Source organism: Pleurodeles waltl, chromosome 6 (assembly GCF_031143425.1).
Source record: "Pleurodeles waltl isolate 20211129_DDA chromosome 6, aPleWal1.hap1.20221129, whole genome shotgun sequence".
NCBI lineage: Eukaryota > Metazoa > Chordata > Amphibia > Caudata > Salamandridae > Pleurodeles > Pleurodeles waltl.
Window position 1 is genome coordinate 404,695,475 of NC_090445.1, and position 19,792 is coordinate 404,715,266.

Here is a 19,792-nt window from a genome sequence, read left to right on the forward strand (position 1 = left end):
TGAAACATCTTTTTTCTAAATGTGGATATGCTAAAAATCTGGCATGGATCTGGCTCTCCAGGGCCGACTTTGCAGAACCCTGCCTTAGGTAATCCCATCCACAGAGTTCATCTGCATAGCCTGACTGAAGGAGCACAAATTATTTTCTATTGCATTATTTTTCTGAATTACACATAGGTGCGTAATCTTGTTTTATGTTAGCTACACTTTTATCTTACTGCTGGCATTTGCCTTGTAAGTTGTTAAAAAAATTATGTTGTTCAGATGCATCAAAAATTCAAATAATCACATTAACTTTATATGTGTGGAAATTAAAACAAATAACATTAGAAACAAAGGAGCTTCAGGGGCCTGTGTTATGCTCAGAAATATTCTCCACAGCTCCAATCAGGTTTCAATCCCTGCTTTTCTGGTTACAGACACCAACCTCTGCAGTGCTTTAACTAATAGAGGTTTCATAAAGTACAATACTGCATTTCCCACTGACTAACTTTAACATGCATCAAATATGAATTACAAACAAAAAATTATTAAAAATCACATAGGTGAAATCTAATGCATTTACTAATGCTTGCTTTTGTTCTGCTGTTAGTGCCTGTCTGCCTAAGGGTGGTGAACATTAAGCTAGGACTTGGTTTCTGGACCAAAACACTACTGAAATGGCCCAAAACAAGTTCAAGGATTCTTAGAAGATCAAAGAAAGAGATGTATTTCCACATAGCATTCTTCTTTGGTTTCATCATAATTTCTTTAAATGCATGATAGGATAAATGCGGTAAATGAGTTGCACATTTCTGAGAGGTAATGGCGATGTTATGTCTTTAAGGTCTCGTGCTCCTCTACACTCCACATTCCAAGTTGGAATGAGAATGTTGTTTATGGACAATTGGAGCTGCGCGCTGAGGACGTGCCTTTTATGTAGGTGGTGCTATTGTGAATAAGATACTTCTAAAGTCATATTTCTGCTAGATCATGACTTTACAAGGTGGCAACGAGAATCAGTACCATCCGACGAACCTTCATGCATGAAAGTAACCTGAGTTGCAGTTTTTGATCTTCCTTCATGGTTCCTGCCTTCTACAAGAATATTTTCTTCATAATATTTTTAAGGGCTACTTTATCATCTAGCCATTCATCCCAGACCATGAGTTTCATATATTTGACCTTCATTTTCCTACTTGGATTTCAGTTTAATTTGAGCCATTATCCTCACATTTGAACGGTGGGAGCCCCAAGCTACTTCCTTTCCCAATCAGTGTTGCCAGATTTTAAAAGCCTTCCAAAGCCGTCGAACGACCAGCCCAAAGTAAGCCCAAATGAACCGGTCCCAGCCCAAAAAGTAGCCCAAACATTTAATACTGAAATAATGCAATGGTAGGCTGAAGCAAACATTATAAAGCATACATCAAATTTCTATTGTAAGCAAATATGTGAAACTGCACACACAATTGCAATCATTGTCCCTAGTTCACTGATAAGCATGTGTGAAGCAAAAACAAAATACTATCTAGAATTCCCAATGGTTATTGTAGCATACCTCTAGTTTAAGTGTCCAAGGATATCATGTACTTATTTTGGGGTACAACACCAGTGAATTCAATGGAGATACAAAGTGGTGTTGACTCTGCGCTGGGGCAAGTAATTTGTTTCAGGGCAGACAATTGACTCTTTGGATTTGTCATGTTTTGAAATGGAGAATGAGCCAAAGGATGCCAACTCCCTCATATTCAAGGTTAAATAAGATGTATGCTCTAGCTTTCAAACTGGTTTTATAGTAAAGCAAGAACAACTCACTGATAACAGTAAAAATGAATACATCCTAATGAACTGCCCCTCATACTTACTCAACTTTTCCTACCAAACTCAAGTTTGTGGAAAGCAGACCCAATCCTGTTTTCCCTTTGCATTTTACAGTTCAAGTCCTGTTAATCCCAATATAATGTCAGCCCCAACATGCAAAGATAACATTTGCTACATTCGCTCTACCATTAACCTATTATAATCAACACCCCACCAAATGGATTCAAAGCACAACCTGTGTTCTTTTCCCTGCTTTTCGGATGCACACGGTAGATAAAGGTGAAATACAAGTAGCCATCTAGCATTCCCAGTGTGTATCTGTAGTCTGCTCTACTACTGTTCTACTTTCTGGACTTTTCATTAAATGGGCAGCAGACCAGCATTTCACTAATTTCTTGCCTCCTTCAGACGTACTCAGGCACTACCCCTACACTTGTATTAGCGGGGAACCCCTACCCTGGAATTTGGAGGTCAACTGGGCCCTGCAGAAATATACATCCTTGTGTGAGGTGAAAAGGCTGTTTGTGTGAGGCGATAGCCTTCTGCAAATTCCTACCAGAGGCCAGAATACAGTGACCCAAACTCCATGAACTTAAATTTAAATTATTGGTAAAGGCTAGTGTTTTGTGTCAAATGCAAGCAATGGCTACGCTAAGCAGAGCATGACAAGTGATGTAAATAATTTAGGCACTAAGATCACGAACAGAACCATGCAGGGAGGCTGAGCACTGACCATGTACCCTCATTTCGCTTAGCTCAACCAATGAGACCACATTTGTGATTGCACTGCCTGCAACTGGAGTGAAATAAATGAATAAATCAGCTGAGCACATAGCTCAAAGTGCATTAAAAAAAGTATGGGAACAGTGATGCCGCATGCAATGGGGCGGGGATAAACGTGTGTCTAAAAAAAATATATATATATATTCTCTTTCAGGTAGCCACATACATAACTTATGCCTTAAACTAAAAAATTAAAAAGTTAAGTTAATCACTGCATATTATGAAACCTCTATTAATTAATGCACTGAAAGGTCTGTGTGTAACCAAAAAGCCACAGAATGAAATCTTCGTTGCTGCAATGGAGAATTGTGTGTTGTACAAATGTAAGTCATTAGGTTAAACTTGCATTACTGGCAGTGTAAGATTGACTGCTACCAAACGTGTAAAAAGGTTTCAGATAAAATGGTTTAAGTAATACCCAAACTGAATGATTTATTTTTATTTCACTGTCCTGTAAAGCACACACTGCAAAATTCAACTGGTAACCCCCTTGCATTACGAGTCGAAAACAATAACTCTTTGTCATCACCAACCTTCATGTGATTCCATCCAGTGCTTAATTTGTGCTTGTTGTGTCCGGTGCGGAGCACTGGCACTTATTTTTGAGGGACGGCACTATTTATTTCCTGCCTCAAGCATTTACTGCGAGCAAAAGACACATATGGGAAAGACGCAGGAATGCAAAAATGAAAAAAAGGTAGAGAGCAGAAAGCTGCATGAGTGAGGTGAAATGGCAGGGACTGGCTTAAAATGGACTAAAGAGGCCCAACATGGCTTAAGGATTATGCTGCCCTAGTACTCCATGTTTGCACATTTAATTGCAGCAGCTGCGTGTTTAAGAGGAGAGTTTTGGACACCGGCACGTTTTTATTTACAAATTATGCACTGGCTAGGCCACCCTGGATGCCACTCATTCTTATTCAATCCTGCCATGCTTTACATCCTGTGCACTCTCAATCCACAATTAGCCCCTGAATATTAAAAATAAGGAATACGTCTACTCACACATCACAAAGGCACAAATTGAAGTACACTTACCTTGTCTTCCGCAGCTGCGCACCAGCCGGTTGCACATCAGTGTAGGTAGGGGCTGTAGGTAGCGCCTACACCACGGGCTGGGCTGGGGTCTATTCGAGAAGAGACGTTTCCAGGGGGGGCCCACCACCACACGTGTGCAGGCTGAGGCTCACGGCTGGGCCCAAGAGAAGAGCCACCCACCCACGGACACAAGACACCACCACGTGGCACATGTGCAGCCAGTGAGAGACAGCGCGTTGCAGCCAGCATTTTAAGTAATGCTGCGGGAGCATGCCAATAATTTTTGTCAGGGCCGCCAATTGGTAGCGCTTTCGCGCACTCCTAGATCGACGGCCTCTGCCCCAACAGTTTCCATGCTCACATATGACAACTCACCGTCAGTCACGACACCAAACCAACTCTCACTCTCATCGGAGTCGGAGAGTGACGCACGTGACGTGAGTCGTCGTCACACGTGTGCAGGCTGAGGCTCACGGCGGGGCCCAAGAGAAGAGCCACCCACCCATGGACACAAGACACCACCACGTGGCACATGTGCAGCCAGTGAGAGACAGCGCGTTGCAGCCAGCATTTTAAGTAATGCTGCGGGAGCATGCCAATAATTTTTGTCAGGGCCGCCAATTGGTAGCGCTTTCGCGCACTCCTAGATTGACGGCCCTCTGCCCCAACAGTTTCCATGCTCACATATGACAACTCACCGTCCGTCACGACACCACACCAACTCTCACTCTCATCGGAGTCGGAGAGTGACGCACGTGACGTGAGTCGTCGTTTGTTATAATAATTTCACTGCGCAGCGCTGCCTGGCTGACACTGACAGGCTGCGGGCGGCGCTTTCTGTGGCGAAGCCCGTGCAGGTGCAGACCATGCTGCCGCAGCAGCAGACAGGCAGGCTTAGTGTGTTACCTGTCAGTGAGTCATCTCAGCGCAGTCTCCGCCTCCTCCCCCACCCACGAGACCACATTGGTCAAAATCACACAGGAGGTAGGCCTAAAAAATGAACACGGGCCGGTGTTCGCATTATGAATTGACTCCGCTCCAAGTGCTTGAGTTAATGACGGAGCCACAGAACCTGCATTTGTTTTGGCATGATGTCTGTGTGCGCTGCCGATTTACTAAATTTTGCGCACATAGGGGCAAGTATCGCCCAATTTTTACAAGCCCGTCTGGGGTGTTTTTTCCCGCACAAATGGGAAAATGTCACCCAATTGTGCGGGAAATCGCCCAGTCTGGCAACACTGTTCCCAGTAGTCGCATGACATATATTTTTATCAGTGGCTTCATCTGCTGCGCAGTGTATACGTCCTTACGCAGTTCACAACAAAGACTCCTTATTTTGCTGGATGCTGATCTAGTTGTTTAATTTCACCCTACGTTCACACGCTACGTGCCTCCATCTTGGATTTTGTTGAAAACTGCATTTAGTCTCATTGTTCCAGTTGTTTCACACTACGCTCGCACGTAACGTGCCTCCATCTTGGATTTTGTTGAAAACTGCATTTAGTCTCATTGTTCCAGTTGTTTCACACTACGCTCGCACGTAACGTGCCTCCATCTTGGATTTTGTTTAACGCTGCATTTAGCTTCATTGGTTTACACTGTACTGTTGGGGAGTTTCTGTATCATTGTACGGCAATATTATTTTTACCGCAACTGACAAGTCAGCATTAGTAGGTATTTCTCCCCATCTCTCTGCAAATAATTATTTTCGTTGTGCATGTCTCAACCTGAATATAATATCCATCCAGTGTCCGAAGAGTGAACACTAAGTTATACAGTAAACTAGTCCCTTGGGCACGCATACAATTTTCTTCTTTTATATTTGATTTACACAAAACTGATGGTGAAGGCTTCCTCCCTCCTCTATTTTTCATTTATTGGCCAGAGGGTGAAGAATGAGCACTAATGCATAGTGAAATAGTCCCTTTGGACACCTGTAAGTGTCACCTTAATTGCTTTTATTTTTATTAATACTATCATAAGGTGAATTTTGGACTTCAGTTGTGCTTTAGTGTCCTTTGCATCTTTTTATTGTTGTTTCTAGGGTGAAACTCTCTCCCTGATAGCCTTATCAGGGAACCCCTCTCTTTTCTATCATGTGTGCACAGATGTTTTTGTTGGCTCCTCCTCAATCTTTCTGACCTGCAGGGGGTGTTCCATGTATGAAATGGCCAGAATGGTAAGTTTTTTTCCTAAACCACATTGAAACTGTGGATGAGCAGGATAAAATGTTGGCACAACAGAAAATAATGTATGTTCTTACATTGAGTGGGTACAGAATGATTAAAAGCATATGAACAAATGCAAGGAAACAGGTGGGGAGAGGGATAGAAGTGTTTTTGCCTGTGGCATTGCTGATTTTGACAGATATTTCTCTCCCAAGGTTTCTATAGGTATTGTGTGATACAAAGTTTTCCACAGGAAGCTAGACAATAATGAGAGTATTGATAATTATGTAGCAGTACTTAGAACATTATCTCTGGATTTATGTTTGAGTGCCTACAAGAGGATCTAATAAGGGATCAGGTTGTAATGCATGTGAAAGTTGCGTCTATACAACAGAGATTGTGGGGGAATGGAGACACTAGTTTACAGCACATTTTGGATATTGTCAAAAAAGCAGAAACGTCCAGGAGAAGTGCTAAAGTTTTACAAATTGATTCTAGTACCAAACATGAGGAATGTGTTGGTAAGGTGCATAACAGATCCCAAGCTAAAAAAGGTTTCAAAAAGTGGATAAATGTAGGAGGCTGGCCTGGCTTGTAGTCCCAGGTCCAGTTATCCCTTATTAGTGTAGAAGAGGTGTTTCTAGCAGCTTAGGCTGATAGAAGGTAGCTATAGCAGAGCAGCTTAGGCTGAACTAGGAGACATGCAAAGCTCCTACTATACCACTGGTGTCATATGCACAATATCATAAGAAAACACAATACACAGATATACTAAAAATAAAGGTACTTTATTTTTATGACAATATGCCAAAAGTATCTCAGTGAGTACCCTCAGTATGAGGATGACAAATATACACAATATATATGTACACAATACCAAAAATATGCAGTAATAGCAAAAGGAAGTAATGCAAGCAGTGTAAAGTTACAATAGATTGCAATAGGAGCACATAGGTATAGGGGCAACACAAACCATATACTCCAAAAGTGGAATGCGAACCACGAATGGACCCCAAACCTATGTGAGCTTGTAGAGGGTCGCTGGGACTGTAAGGAAACAGTGAGGGTTAGAAAAATAGCCCACCCCAAGACCCTGTAAGGTAGGTGTAAAGTGCACCTACAACCCCCAGAGAGCACAGAAGTCGTGATAGGTGGATTCCGCAAGGAAAACCAACACCAGCAATGCAACAACAGTGGATTTCCGGACCTGAGTACTTGTGAGACAAGGGGACCAAGCCCAAGCATAGCGACAGTGTCGAGAGTGGGCAGGAGCCCAGGAAATGCCAGCTGTGGGTGCAAGGAAGCTGCCACCGGATGGCAGAAGCTTGGTGTTTTGCAAGAACGAAGAGGACTAGGAACTTCCCCTTTGGAGGATGGATGTCCCACGTCGAGAAGAAGCTTGCAGAGGTGTTCCCACGCAGAAAGACCGCAAACAAGCCTTGCTAGCTGCAAGGGTCGCAGTTAGGGTTTTTCGATGCTGCTATGGCCCAGGAGGGACCAGGATGTCACCACTTGGATGAGGAGACAGAGGCCGGGGCACCCAGCAAGTCAGGGAGCACTCACAGAAGCAGGCAGCACCCGCAGAAGTCCCGGATCAGGCATTTAGAAGAGGAGTGAACCGGAGTCCACCCGAAGTCAGAAAAGGGAGTCCCACGACGCCGGAGGACAACTCAGAAGGTTGTGCACTGCAGGATAGAGTGTCCATGACCCAGGCTTGGCTGTGCACGAAGGAAATCCTGGAAGAGTGCACAGGAGCCGGAGCAGCTGCAAATCATGCGGTACCCAGCAATGTAGTCTAGCGTGGGGAGGCAAGGACTTACCTCCACCAACCTTGGACTGAAGAGTCACTGGACTGTGGGAGTCACTTGGACAGAGTTGCTGAGTTCCAGGGACCACGCTCGTCGTGGTGAGAGGGGACCCAGAGGACTGGTGATGCAGTCTTTTGTTGCCTGCGGTTGCAGGGGGAAGATTCCGTCGACCCACGGGAGATTTCTTCAGAGCTCCTGGTGCAAGAAGGAGGCAGGCTACCCCCAGAGCATGCACCACCAGGAAAAAGGCGAGAATGCCGGCAGGATGAAGCGATACAAGGTTGCAGTAGTCGTCTTTGCTACTTTTTGCGGTTTTGCAGGCGTCCTGAGCATTCAGCGGTCGATCCTTTGGCAGAAGGTGGAGAGAGAGATGCAGAGGAACTCTGGTGAGCTCTCGCATTCGGTATCTGAAGAATTCCCCAAAGCAGAGACCGTAAATAGCCAGAAAAGGAGGTTTGGCTACCTAGGAAGGAGGATTGGCTACTAAGAGAGGTAAGAGCCTATCAGAAGGAGTCTCTGACGTCACCTGCTGGCACTGGCCACTCAAAGCAGTCCAGTGTGCCAGCATCGCCTCTGTTTCCAAGATGGCAGAGGTCTGGGGCACACTGGAGGACCTCTGGGCACCTCCCCTGGGAGGTGCAGGTCAGGGGAGTGGTCACTCCCCTTTCCTTTGTCCAGTTTCGTGCCAGAGCAGGGCTGGGGGATCCCTAAACCGGTGTAGACTGGCTTATGCAGAGATGGGCAGCATCTATGCTCATCAAAGCATTTCTAGAGGCTGGGGGAGGCTACTCCTCCCCTGCCTTCACACCTATTTCCAAAGGGAGAGGGTGTCACAACTTCTCTCAGAGGAAATCCTTTGTTCTGCCTTCCTGGGCCAGGGCTGCCTGGACCCCAGGGGGGCAGAAACCTGTCTGAGGGGATGGCAGCAGATACAGTGCAAACCCTTAAAAGGCAGTTTGGCAGTACCCGGGTTCTGTGCTAGAGACCCGGGGGATCATAGAATTGTCTCCCCAATGCCAGAATGGCATTGGGTTGACAATTCCATGATCTTAGACATGTTACATGGCCATGTTCGGAGTTACCATTGTGACGCTATACATAGGTAGTGACCTATGTATAGTGCACGCGTGAAATGGTGTGCCCGCACTCAAAAAGTCCGGGGAATTTGCCCTGAACAATGTTGGGGCACCCTGGCTAGTGCCAGGGTGCCCACACACGAAGTAATTTTGCACCCAACCTTCACCAGGTGAAGGTTAGACATATAGGTGACTTATAAGTTACTTAAGTGTAGTGGTAAATGGCTGTGAAATAACGTGGATGTTATTTCACTCAGGCTGCAGTGGCAGGCCTGTGTAAGAATAGTCAGAGCTCCCTATGGGTGGCAAAAGAAATGCTGCAGCCCATAGGGATCTCCTGGAACCCCAATACCCTGGGTACCTCAGTACCATATACTAGGGAATTATAAGGGTGTTCCAGTATGCCAATGTGAATTGGTGAAATTGGTCACTAGCCTGTTAGTGACAATTTGGAAAGCAGAGCGAGCATAACCACTGAGGTTCTGGTTATCAGAACCTCAGTGAGACAGTTAGTCATCACACAGGGAACACATACATATAGGTCACAAACTTATGAGCACTGGGGTCCTGGCTAGCAGGGTCCCAGTGACACACCCCAAACATACTGACAACATAGGGTTTTCACTATGAGCACCGGGCCCTGGCTAGCAGGATCCCAGTGAGACAGTGAAAACACCCTGACATATACTCACAAACAGGCCACCAGTGGGGATAACAAGGCTAGAAAGAGGATACTTTCTCACCATAACAAATAACAAGAAAAACTTAGGGAGAAGCTAAAAGAAGGATTCAAAGAAATTTTGAAGTGTTTTGGTGTGAAAGTAAATTACATTTACCCAATAGCAAGTTGTGACCAGTACTAAAACAAAAGTGTTTGATTTGTGGCATAGTTGGTCATTTCTCTAAAGTATGCAGGAGATGAAAGAAATAAAAAGTTAAGTATGTGGATGACACTAGTAATGATGTTACTTGCACTTTTGACACAGAGGAAGATGACGGACTTGTTTTAAATATTCAGGATAGTGAAAATAAAATTTTGAATATGGACAATGCTATGGTTAAGAAGAAACCTTTATGTGTAATGATCGTAGGAGGAGCGGATATACAAATTTACACTGATTCAGGATCCCCATATTATATTTTAAATGAGAATGTTTGGAAAGCTAAATTTGCTGAGAAACTTGGCAGTGTGCTGGATTGTCCAGATATTTCTCCTAAAGAATATTCAAGAGAGAGAATTGAAATGTTAGGTTTCTGAAAGCTAGTATTTATATTAGAAAACAGAGAGAGTGTGTGCAAGTTATATGCAGCCAGAAAAAGGCCTTCTGTTCTGGGGTGGTTCGACCAAGGCATCCTCGGAATTATACTAGACCCTAATAGCCCTGAACCAGTAATGGTAATTAGTGATAGCGAGTGTACGGGCAATGTGATGCTTAAAAAATGTCATAGGCTTTTCAGTGACAAGATTGGGAAACTAACCAATTTTGAACACAACATTGTGTTAAAAAAAAGATGCATGCCCTAAAGGCAAGAAATATTCCATGATGGTCAGGAAAGAAGTAGAAATGGAATTAGATAAGTTAGTGGCTGAAGATACAATTGAAAAAATTGATTTCCTCTGTCATAATTGCCAGACAGACCTGTGGGAATATCTGTTTATGTATTGATTTAATAGACCAATTTCTGTTGCCTCACATCTCAGACAAGTTGGAAAGGAGCAAACGATTTTCCAGAGTAGACCTTTCAGTAGCCTGTCACCAGATTGTTTTATGGGAGAGTTGTAAGAGTTACACTCTATTTATCACTCCTGTAGGCTGCTACCAATGTAATACAATGCCTTTTGGATTGGTGTTAGCTGCCTCCATTTTCCAAAGACTTATGCAGTCATTATTGGGCAAGCTACCCAACGTCTGTTGTTTTCAAGACAACATCTTGATCATTGGGAAAGCAAAAGCTGAACATTGATCAATTGCTAGAATACATATTAGGAATTTTGGACACAAAGGGTTTAACTGTAAAGTTTTCCGTCTGCAAATTTGCAGTACAATCCAAGACGTATTTAGGGCATATTTTAAGTATGGATGGCGTGAAGCCCACGCCAGAACTGGTGGAAGCGATACAATTGGCTCCAGCACCCACTTGTAAGGATGATATGAGGTCCTTTCTTGGGCTCACAGAATTCTATGCCAAGTATACCAGAAACCTTTCTTGTAGAATGTTTCAAATAAGGCAGCTACTCAAGAACAAAAATAAATTTAACTTAAATAAAGAGTGTAAAGGAGAATTTGAAGATGTCAAGTTACAGAATTATCTGGCTTTGATACACATTTCACCAGCTTCATCACAACTGATGCCAGCTCTAAAGGGTTGGGTGCGGTTTTGTCCTAGAAATTAGAGGGAGAAGTTGAGTGTATAATTGCCTACCCATCTAGGGCTCTCACCGTGAGGAGACAGAATATTTTTCCTCTGTCATGGTGAGAACACTAGATGCATAGGCAGAGGCATCTAGGGCTCTCACAGCAGCAGAGAAAAAGTATTCTGTTATCAAAAGAGAGACTTTGGCTTGCATGTGGGCCCTAGAGAGCTTAGAGCTTTTGTGTGGGGTAAGCTGTGTGAGTTGAGAAGCTATCATGAACCATTAGTTAGGTTGCTCACTACTAATGGCATGATTAAAGCATCTGCACGTATTGCAAGGATGTCCACGAGACTGCAAGATTTCATATACAGAATATTCTATGTGCCTGGTAAGGATAACGAGACAGCTGGGAAGAATATATTAAGGATATTGTGATACAGAATGTTTTGAGATACATCATTGATGGATGGCCAGCCAAAGGCTTGTTAAGGTCCGAGTTGAGGTGTTTCTGGGAAGTCAGAAAATAATTATCCCAGGCGAATGGTATTTTATGGAGAGGTGATGAGGCGGTTCCTTCAGCCAAGTTAAGAAAGTCTATTACCCTGCAATGCCATGAAGGACATGGAGGGATTGTGAAAACCAAACAGGCTGTCAGAAATGGTTTTTGGTGGCCAGGCCTAGATATGTTTGTGGAACACATGGTCATGAATCCTGTTAATTGTGCTAATGCTGACACATTTTTGAAAATTTCCAGGCCTCCTAAGGGGGGGGGCATCTTGTATTCCCAGGAATCCCGGGGGAACCATTGCAGTGGATATAAAGGGTCCGGTAGGCTTCAAGGAAAAATATGCCACTGCTGCAGTGGAGGGTTTTTCAAGGTGGCCTTCCATTAGGATAGTTGACAAAGTTGACACAGAAGCAGTTCTACATTTTTTAGACATAATTTTTACAGAATAAGGTATCCCTTCTCCATTAATCACAGATAATGGTGTACAGTTTCTATCAGTAAAAGCTAAAAAGTATTTTAAAAGAGTAGGTATAAAACATTGCACTACATCCCTTTATAACCCAAGTGGGAATGGCATAATTGAGAGTTTCAACATAGTGCTCAAAGGAGCCATTCAGTCTGCAGGTGTTGAAAATGACAAGTGGGAGTTGCAAATACATAAGACTGTCTAGATGTATCGTACCACTATTAATGAAATGACAGGGTGCGCCCCTTTTGAAGTTATGAGATGGAGGGTAGCTAGGACAAAAAGGAATCCCTCATGGTTGGTTGGAAATCCTGCTGGCATCATGGATGATACTGTGAGACAGAGAATAAAAAACACTCATAACATTTATAAATCCAATTATGACTGTAGAAGAGGTACAGCTAGCGGAACTAATATTAAGGTAGGAATGTCTGTTCAGGTTAAGATGACACAGAGGGTAAAAAAAAGTAGAGAGTCAATTTTCAGGGCTTTTTGAAGTCATGGCTGTTTTAAAAAATGCTGTGGGGTTAAGTGATGGGAAGGTATGGAACCTTAAACATATTGCTGTTCTAATGAGAGAAAAATATGTATATTCTAAAACTCTTTCCAATGTTGAGGATGATTTTGGATGTGACACAGATTCCTGTGGTGGAGAAGAGGGAATAAAGAACGATTTCGAAGTCCACATTGAGCAAAGGGAATTATCACAAGATTCCACTAAGGAAATTGAGAACTCTGGGTTGGAGAATTGTGAAGAGTCATTGAATGAAGAAAAAAGGATCAGAAAGAAACCTGTTTGGATCTCTGACTATACTGTTTAATTAAATCTTTTGTTAAGTTTATTTTGCTATGCCTTTTCTTTTCTATTTCTAGTGTAGTTCCTTGCATGTTATATTTTGTTTTTAGTTTTATCTCCTGATGGAGCAGATATGTTAATTAAGAAATTATTAATGACTTATATGTGTGTATACTAATGAGAAAAATGTGTAAAGAAATTAATAATAGAAATAATGTGCATGTTTAGAAATGTGCCCTCTGGGAGTGATCACCACATGTACTAATGTGACTAAATATGCGAAATAATGAAAAATATATGAGAAAAATGTACTAATATGTTAAAATGAGATGTGTAACCTATGTATTGTATTAATTCAATAATTTTAAGTTAGCCGTACCAGAGGCCTAGTTTCACTGGGCGTTGCTCGCTCTGAACATGGAGAATTTGAACGCCTTGCAAAGAAATGGTAACTGGAGACAGAGAACCGCTCAGAGTTCAAGTCGCTTAGCTAGAATGTTCTGCAATGTACTGAGGGACAGGAGCTGGTGAAGACAATTTTAAACAATTATGTGTAGTGTAGGCTAAATGTACTTTCCCAGGACTTGAACAAGGGAGGCACTGACTAGAGAACCATCTGCAACAATTTTGATACCTGAAGAGCCGGATGATGTCCTCATCGCAAGAAGAACCAATCAGCTTTTTGTGAAATATAAGAATATGATTTGGTAAATAAAAACTATAGGTTAGAGTCATATCTTGCGACCGATTGACCAATTAGCAAATAGTGGGATGGACTGGGAAACCCTAATAAAAAGTCACGACAAGGGGTGAGAAATCAGAACTGCGAGGAGAAAGTTGATGGCGTCAGGAGACGCGGTCCGAGGTGCTGATATTGGGCTCATACTCTATTAGCCTGATTTGTAGCTGACTATTGATGACCTGAAGACGAAGACTGACTTGTTGCTGATCCAGCTTGGATAGGTAGTTATGAAATGTGACTTACAATTTTGTGCCTTTTCTTCTAGGTACCAAATGTGCTGTTTTATAGAGATTCACACTTAGGTAGATTTTTTCAAATTAATGTTTTCTCTAAATTGTTTTGGCATGAAGACCCACATGCTAATGCTTATCTTGATTAGGTCGGTTGTTAGGGGTGACGTTGACGGTGACAAATGACTGACAAACTTAATTGCTGAGTTGCATTATCAATGCTGATATTCATGTCTTATGGCGTTGCTTTGTCGCATATATTTTCTTCAAGAGATAATGGCTATTAACTGATGAATTAATAATGAATTGATTTCAATAAAGATTGAACTAGAATTGTAAGCAATAGGGAATAAAACTTGTTAACCCTTTTCCTGAGTAGTGGTTATTTCTGATTAATATGGTTTCTATTGTGGTTCCATAAAGTGTTTATCCTTTTTATTGATGTTGGTTATTGGTTCAGTAGTCACTGCATGACTAGGATACACCATGCGATTCAAAGGGTTCATTGACCTATACGCGTCCCCTTGTAAGTTTACTTACTAAGGACCGGGCGCGCTAGCACTCCTTTTTTGTTCTTCATATAATTTTGTGATTTTATAAAGGGGAAAGATGTGTTATGTCTTTAAGGTCTCGCACTCCACATTCCAAGTTGGAATGAGAGTGTTGTTTATGGGCAGTTAGAGCTGCACAGTGGGAGGGGAAACATGACTTAAGTTTTATGTAGGTATGCTGTTATGAACAAAATACTTTGACATAGAGGCTTTTGTTGAGATTTAATATTGTAAAGTAACCGAGAACTAAAAAAACAAAACAAAGGGTAAAGTGTCGTTATAGTTAGGTTCAGATTTTACATGCTCAAAACCATAGAAACAGTTATAGTTATACTTATTTCGAGAAACTGTAACTCATTACTAAGGTAGCTATAACACGTGCCCTCGCCATGCACATATTACATCAGTCATGACATCTTCTATGACATCATTAATAATATCAGCGCAGCATTTGCAATAAAATTATTGATAAGTAAACTGTGCGATGGCTGGGCATGTGTTGTACTTACCTTAGGGCAAGAGTTACAGTTTCTTGGGATATGTATAAGTGTTGAATTTCCATCGTTTTGTGCATGTAAAATCTGAACCTAATTATAACGTCCAGGTAGTCTTTGGTTTTTTACTGTATAAATTGGTATATAGAGATAAATGTATTTTACTGAGTGGCGGTAGCCACTCTGTAGTTATAGTTAGATTTATCAGAGATAGGGGTTTCTTGGATTTTTGTCCCTTTATAATTGTGCACCTATTTGACTAATCTCTGTGAAAATTTACAAACCGGTTGCACCCATTAAATTGTTACAGGATTGAAGGTTTCTCGGCATTTGGTCAAGGGGTGAAAAGCAAAAAGGGGTGTCTCAAAACACACTTGAAATCCAATTAATTTATGGAGACTTTTGTATTTCATGTAGCAGAAAAACATCTGAATGGATTTTAATGAAATTTCACAGCAATGTACTTTAGACAACATAGATGATTCTGTTTTCTATTGCAAGAGGTGTTATGAAGTGGTTATGAAGTTTTAAAGCCTGACAACTTAGTGATATCTTGTAGCACAATACTACTAAAAGTAGCATGGAAGTAAAACAAAAGTAGACTGCATGTGCAAAATTTCAGATTTACTATATGAAATGAAAGACCCATTTATGGTTGCGTGCTGATGGAAACCTGTAAACAAATACACAACGAATAGAAATACATCTTAATCTACATACGTTTTCTTCGCATACTCTCTGACTGTCCAAACAAGCCGAACAAAAAACATCTTTCTTATGCATCCATATGCAACAAAATGAAACATTGACCTAGCAGTGAGCCTAACTGCTATTTGGAAGACCTGATAATTGGCCATTAGGAATTTATCATCTTAATTTTTATAACAGCAATGACTGGCTCTCATTCACTTTGGGCTTTTTTTGTAGCACAATTGTGCTAAAAGTAGCAAGGGAGTCCAAAAAATATACTAGACTGCTTATGTAAAGTGTCAGAATTACTACACGTACAAATAAGAGACACTTTTTGATCACATGGATATTTAAACCATAAGGAAATATATAACAAGCACATTAGATGGAAAGAAGGAAATCACAGTGAATCTGATTGCCGCTGTGTGGTTATAGTTACTATTCCCAGAGATATGAATTCCTCGGATATTAGCTCCCTAATAACTTTCTACCTGTTTGATGAATCACTATAAAACTTCTTAGACATATAACATTTTAGATAATGTACATTTTTATGGTGAATTATTAAGGGGGTGCAGAGACAAAAGGGAGGGACGGGATCCCAAAACGCATTTTTACACTAATGCATTTTCCGTAAATGATTGTATTTAGCGTAGTGGGAAAATGGCTGAAAGGATTGGCAGGATTATACATTATCTTGCAGAGATTATGCTTTTTGGGTTCTGCAGTTAAATAGGGTAAGTATGTTTTTAAGTTATAAGGCATTTAAATGTAGTGATATCTGTCACTGCAGTACTTTAGCAGAATTTCACAAAATTGTGTGAAACTACCGCAGTAGATGGCCATACACTTATTTGAAAATATATAAAACATATACATTTCCCTGCCTATTACCACCTTGCTAAAGTGGTAATAGGTAGGGACCTACTAGTTACCTATATCTAAGGCTCTAAGTTTGAACACAGCCAAAGGGTAGTAAAAACAATGTGGCTGCCTTTTCATTCTCTCAAAACAGCCATTACCCAATTATCCAATTATATACTGGATTGTCATCGCCATGTACCATGGTAAACCGGTATCTTCATATCACAATAAACTATGACCCAAAAAAAAATATTTAATGCCTAGCTGTATTATTGGATTGCTGTACCCTTATGTCATTCATGGGGAATGCAATACTTAAGTCAGATTTACAAAAGAACACAAAGCCACCATCCATGCGTGGCTCTGCATTGATTGGTAAATCTGGAGAAACACATGGCAGCGCAATTAGCTGTTTTGTGTTACTCTGCCACCATAATTTACATTGCTGCTAAACTTCAATTACATGCGAATGCCACACCACTGTAACCACTCTACTCTATTCCTTTAAACTGTGCAAGACTCCACTCTGCGCCATCCCACTCTATGCAATTATACTATTTGCAACATCACTGTGCGCCACAACACTCTACACTCTTACACTGTAGGTCCCTCGACACTATGTCACTTCAGTCTGCCACTCCACTATGCCCTACTCCAATATTCAGTGTTTCACTCTACCCCATTTTAAAGTACACCACTCCACTCTATTCCACTTTATGCTACATTCCCACTAAAACACTCCACTGTAAGCTACTCCACTGTAGCCCACTCCAGTGTATGGCACTCCCCTCTACGCCACTTCTTTCTACACTATTCGATTGGACCCCACTCCAGTGTACACCACTCCACTGTATGCTATTACATTCTATCCCACACCATTACACACCACTCCACAGTACACTACTCTTCTATAAACTGTGACACTCAGGCCATTTCACTGGACAACACTCTGTCCTATGTCACTCCACTCTACGGTGTCACACTGTACACAACTCCATTCTATGCCATTTAACTCTGCGCTATTACACTGTAAACAACTCCACTGTGCTCTTCAGTGAATGCCACTCCACTATACGTTTCTCCAGTATATGCTATTCCTCTCTGTACACTATTTCACTGTATGCCACTCAACTCTATGCTGCTTCACTGTATGCCACTCCACTGTATGCTACTTCCCTCTACATCACTCCAGTGTATGCTACTCCACTCTACCCCACTGTGTTGTAAGCTATTCCATTGGACGCCACTCCAGTGTATGCCACTCTACTGTATGCCATTATGCTGTACCCCCACTTCCAGTGTATACCACTCCAATCTACACCGCTTCAGTGTATACCACTGCACTGCATGCTTACTGTATGGTATTACACTTTACCCCCACCCCACAATACACCACAGTCTTCACCACTTCACTGTGTGCCACGCCACTGTCCGCTACTACACTATATGCTATTATACTTTACTCCACTCCAGTCTATCATACTCCACCCTACACTATCCCACTTTATGCCACTCCACTGTACACTACTCCACTCCAGTGTACTCTCCTCCACTCTATATAACTACTCTACAAAACTCTACTACACTCTATGCCACTTTACGTGACGCTACTCCGCTATCTCCATACACTCCATTGCCCAAATTTGCACCCAACTCTATGCCAGTTCACACTATTGTACCACACTCTATGACCGCTTCCAACAGTGTATGACACAGCACTCCACTCTACAAGATGGGATGCAACTCCAGTTTATAACAGTTTCCTCGACTTTACGCTACGCCACTTCAGTGTATGCCACCCCACTCTATGCTAATCCACTGTACCCTACTCCACTCTACGCCACTCCACTGTGCATCTCACCACTCTGCGCTATGCCACTCCTCTACATTCCACTGTATGCTATTTTACTGTATGTTACTGTACTTTACTGTAATCCACTGTACTCCATGGCAGTGTACGCCACTCCATCCTGCACCACTTCATTGTAAGACACTCTCCACTGTATAAAAAATTCATTTTTGGCACTCTACAACATTCTACTCCACTCTATCCCCGTACACTCCACTATCTAACTCTGTACTTCTCTACCTGCCTGTTCACTCCAATGTACAGCACTCTGTTCCACTACACAACACTTTTTTGTGTGAACCCCACGTCACTCTACTGTACAAGACCCCACTCCAATTTACCTATGTTATGCCAGTACACTTTATTCCACTCTGCTCTACCACACACCAAGACAATGTGTTGTGCATTACTCCACACTACGTTACACCACTCAACTTTAATCTACTCCACTGTACAAGACTTTACCTCACTGTATGCTACTATACAATAATCCACTCTATGCAGCTCCACTGTTTCACACACTAATGTACTCTATACAGCTCCACTCTCCAACAATCTACTACATTGTATGCTACTGTCCTTCACTTCACTCCTTTCTATACCCCTTCACTCCACGAACACTGTACTGTATGCCGCTGTACAAAACTCTACTCTCCAAAATTGTAGTCCACTATACGACACTGAACGCTACTCTTTATATACCACTGCACCCCACTTTACTCCACTCTACTCTGGCACGGTACTCCACTCTACTCACTGTACGCCACTCAGTGCCATTGTACTTTATAACACTGTATGCCAATCCACTCTACCACACTCTGCAAAACTGTACTGTACACCGCTCCACAAATAACAACTAGACTGTATGCCACTCTATTGTAGTCAACATCACTTTCCAGTACTGTACGACACCTCAGTATATTCTTCTGTATAACAGGGTACTCCAATTTACGACACTTTACACAACTGTATGCTACGTCACTCTGCTCCACAGCATTATAGTCTGACACTTTACTCCAGCTTGACACTTTACTCCACTCCACACTACCCCACTCCAGTGTACTCCGCTTCACCCTGCTCCACTTTACTCCAATTTATCCCACTCTATACCACTGTACTATACTGTGCCCTACTTGTGACACTGGATTCTACCAATGAAACACATTTTCATTAAAAATAAAAAAAACATTGACATTCAATGAAAAAGCCAAAGGTTAAAGCTTCATGATAACTAGGAAAACCCCTTTTCCCTATACAAACCAAGTTTAAACTACACAGACTTTAAAGATTCCAAAATCATAACTATAACTTTCATTTACAATTTATTCACCGCCTTCAGATTATTTTAAGAAGCAGACCTCATTTTAGCTCGCTAACCAGACAACACTAAATATAGCTCAACAATCCACCATGCCAAAAAGGGCCTGTGTGTTTTAAACAGAAAAAAAAAGTGTTTTGCCACAGGATTCACAGTAACACGGTATAGTACCATGGATCCAAGTAGGCCTCCAAAAGCAAGCATCCCTTCCATGGAACTGCAGTCGTAAGCAAGGAGGTTTGCATGTGACTGCTG

General features: G+C 42.0%; 1 protein-coding gene across 1 annotated transcript in view; it reads left to right on the top strand.

Moving 5' to 3' along the window:
• Positions 1-19,792, top strand: part of LAMTOR5 (late endosomal/lysosomal adaptor, MAPK and MTOR activator 5) — a 49,117-nt gene that overhangs the window by 13,427 nt on the left and 15,898 nt on the right. The gene's annotated exons all lie outside the window — the stretch shown is intronic.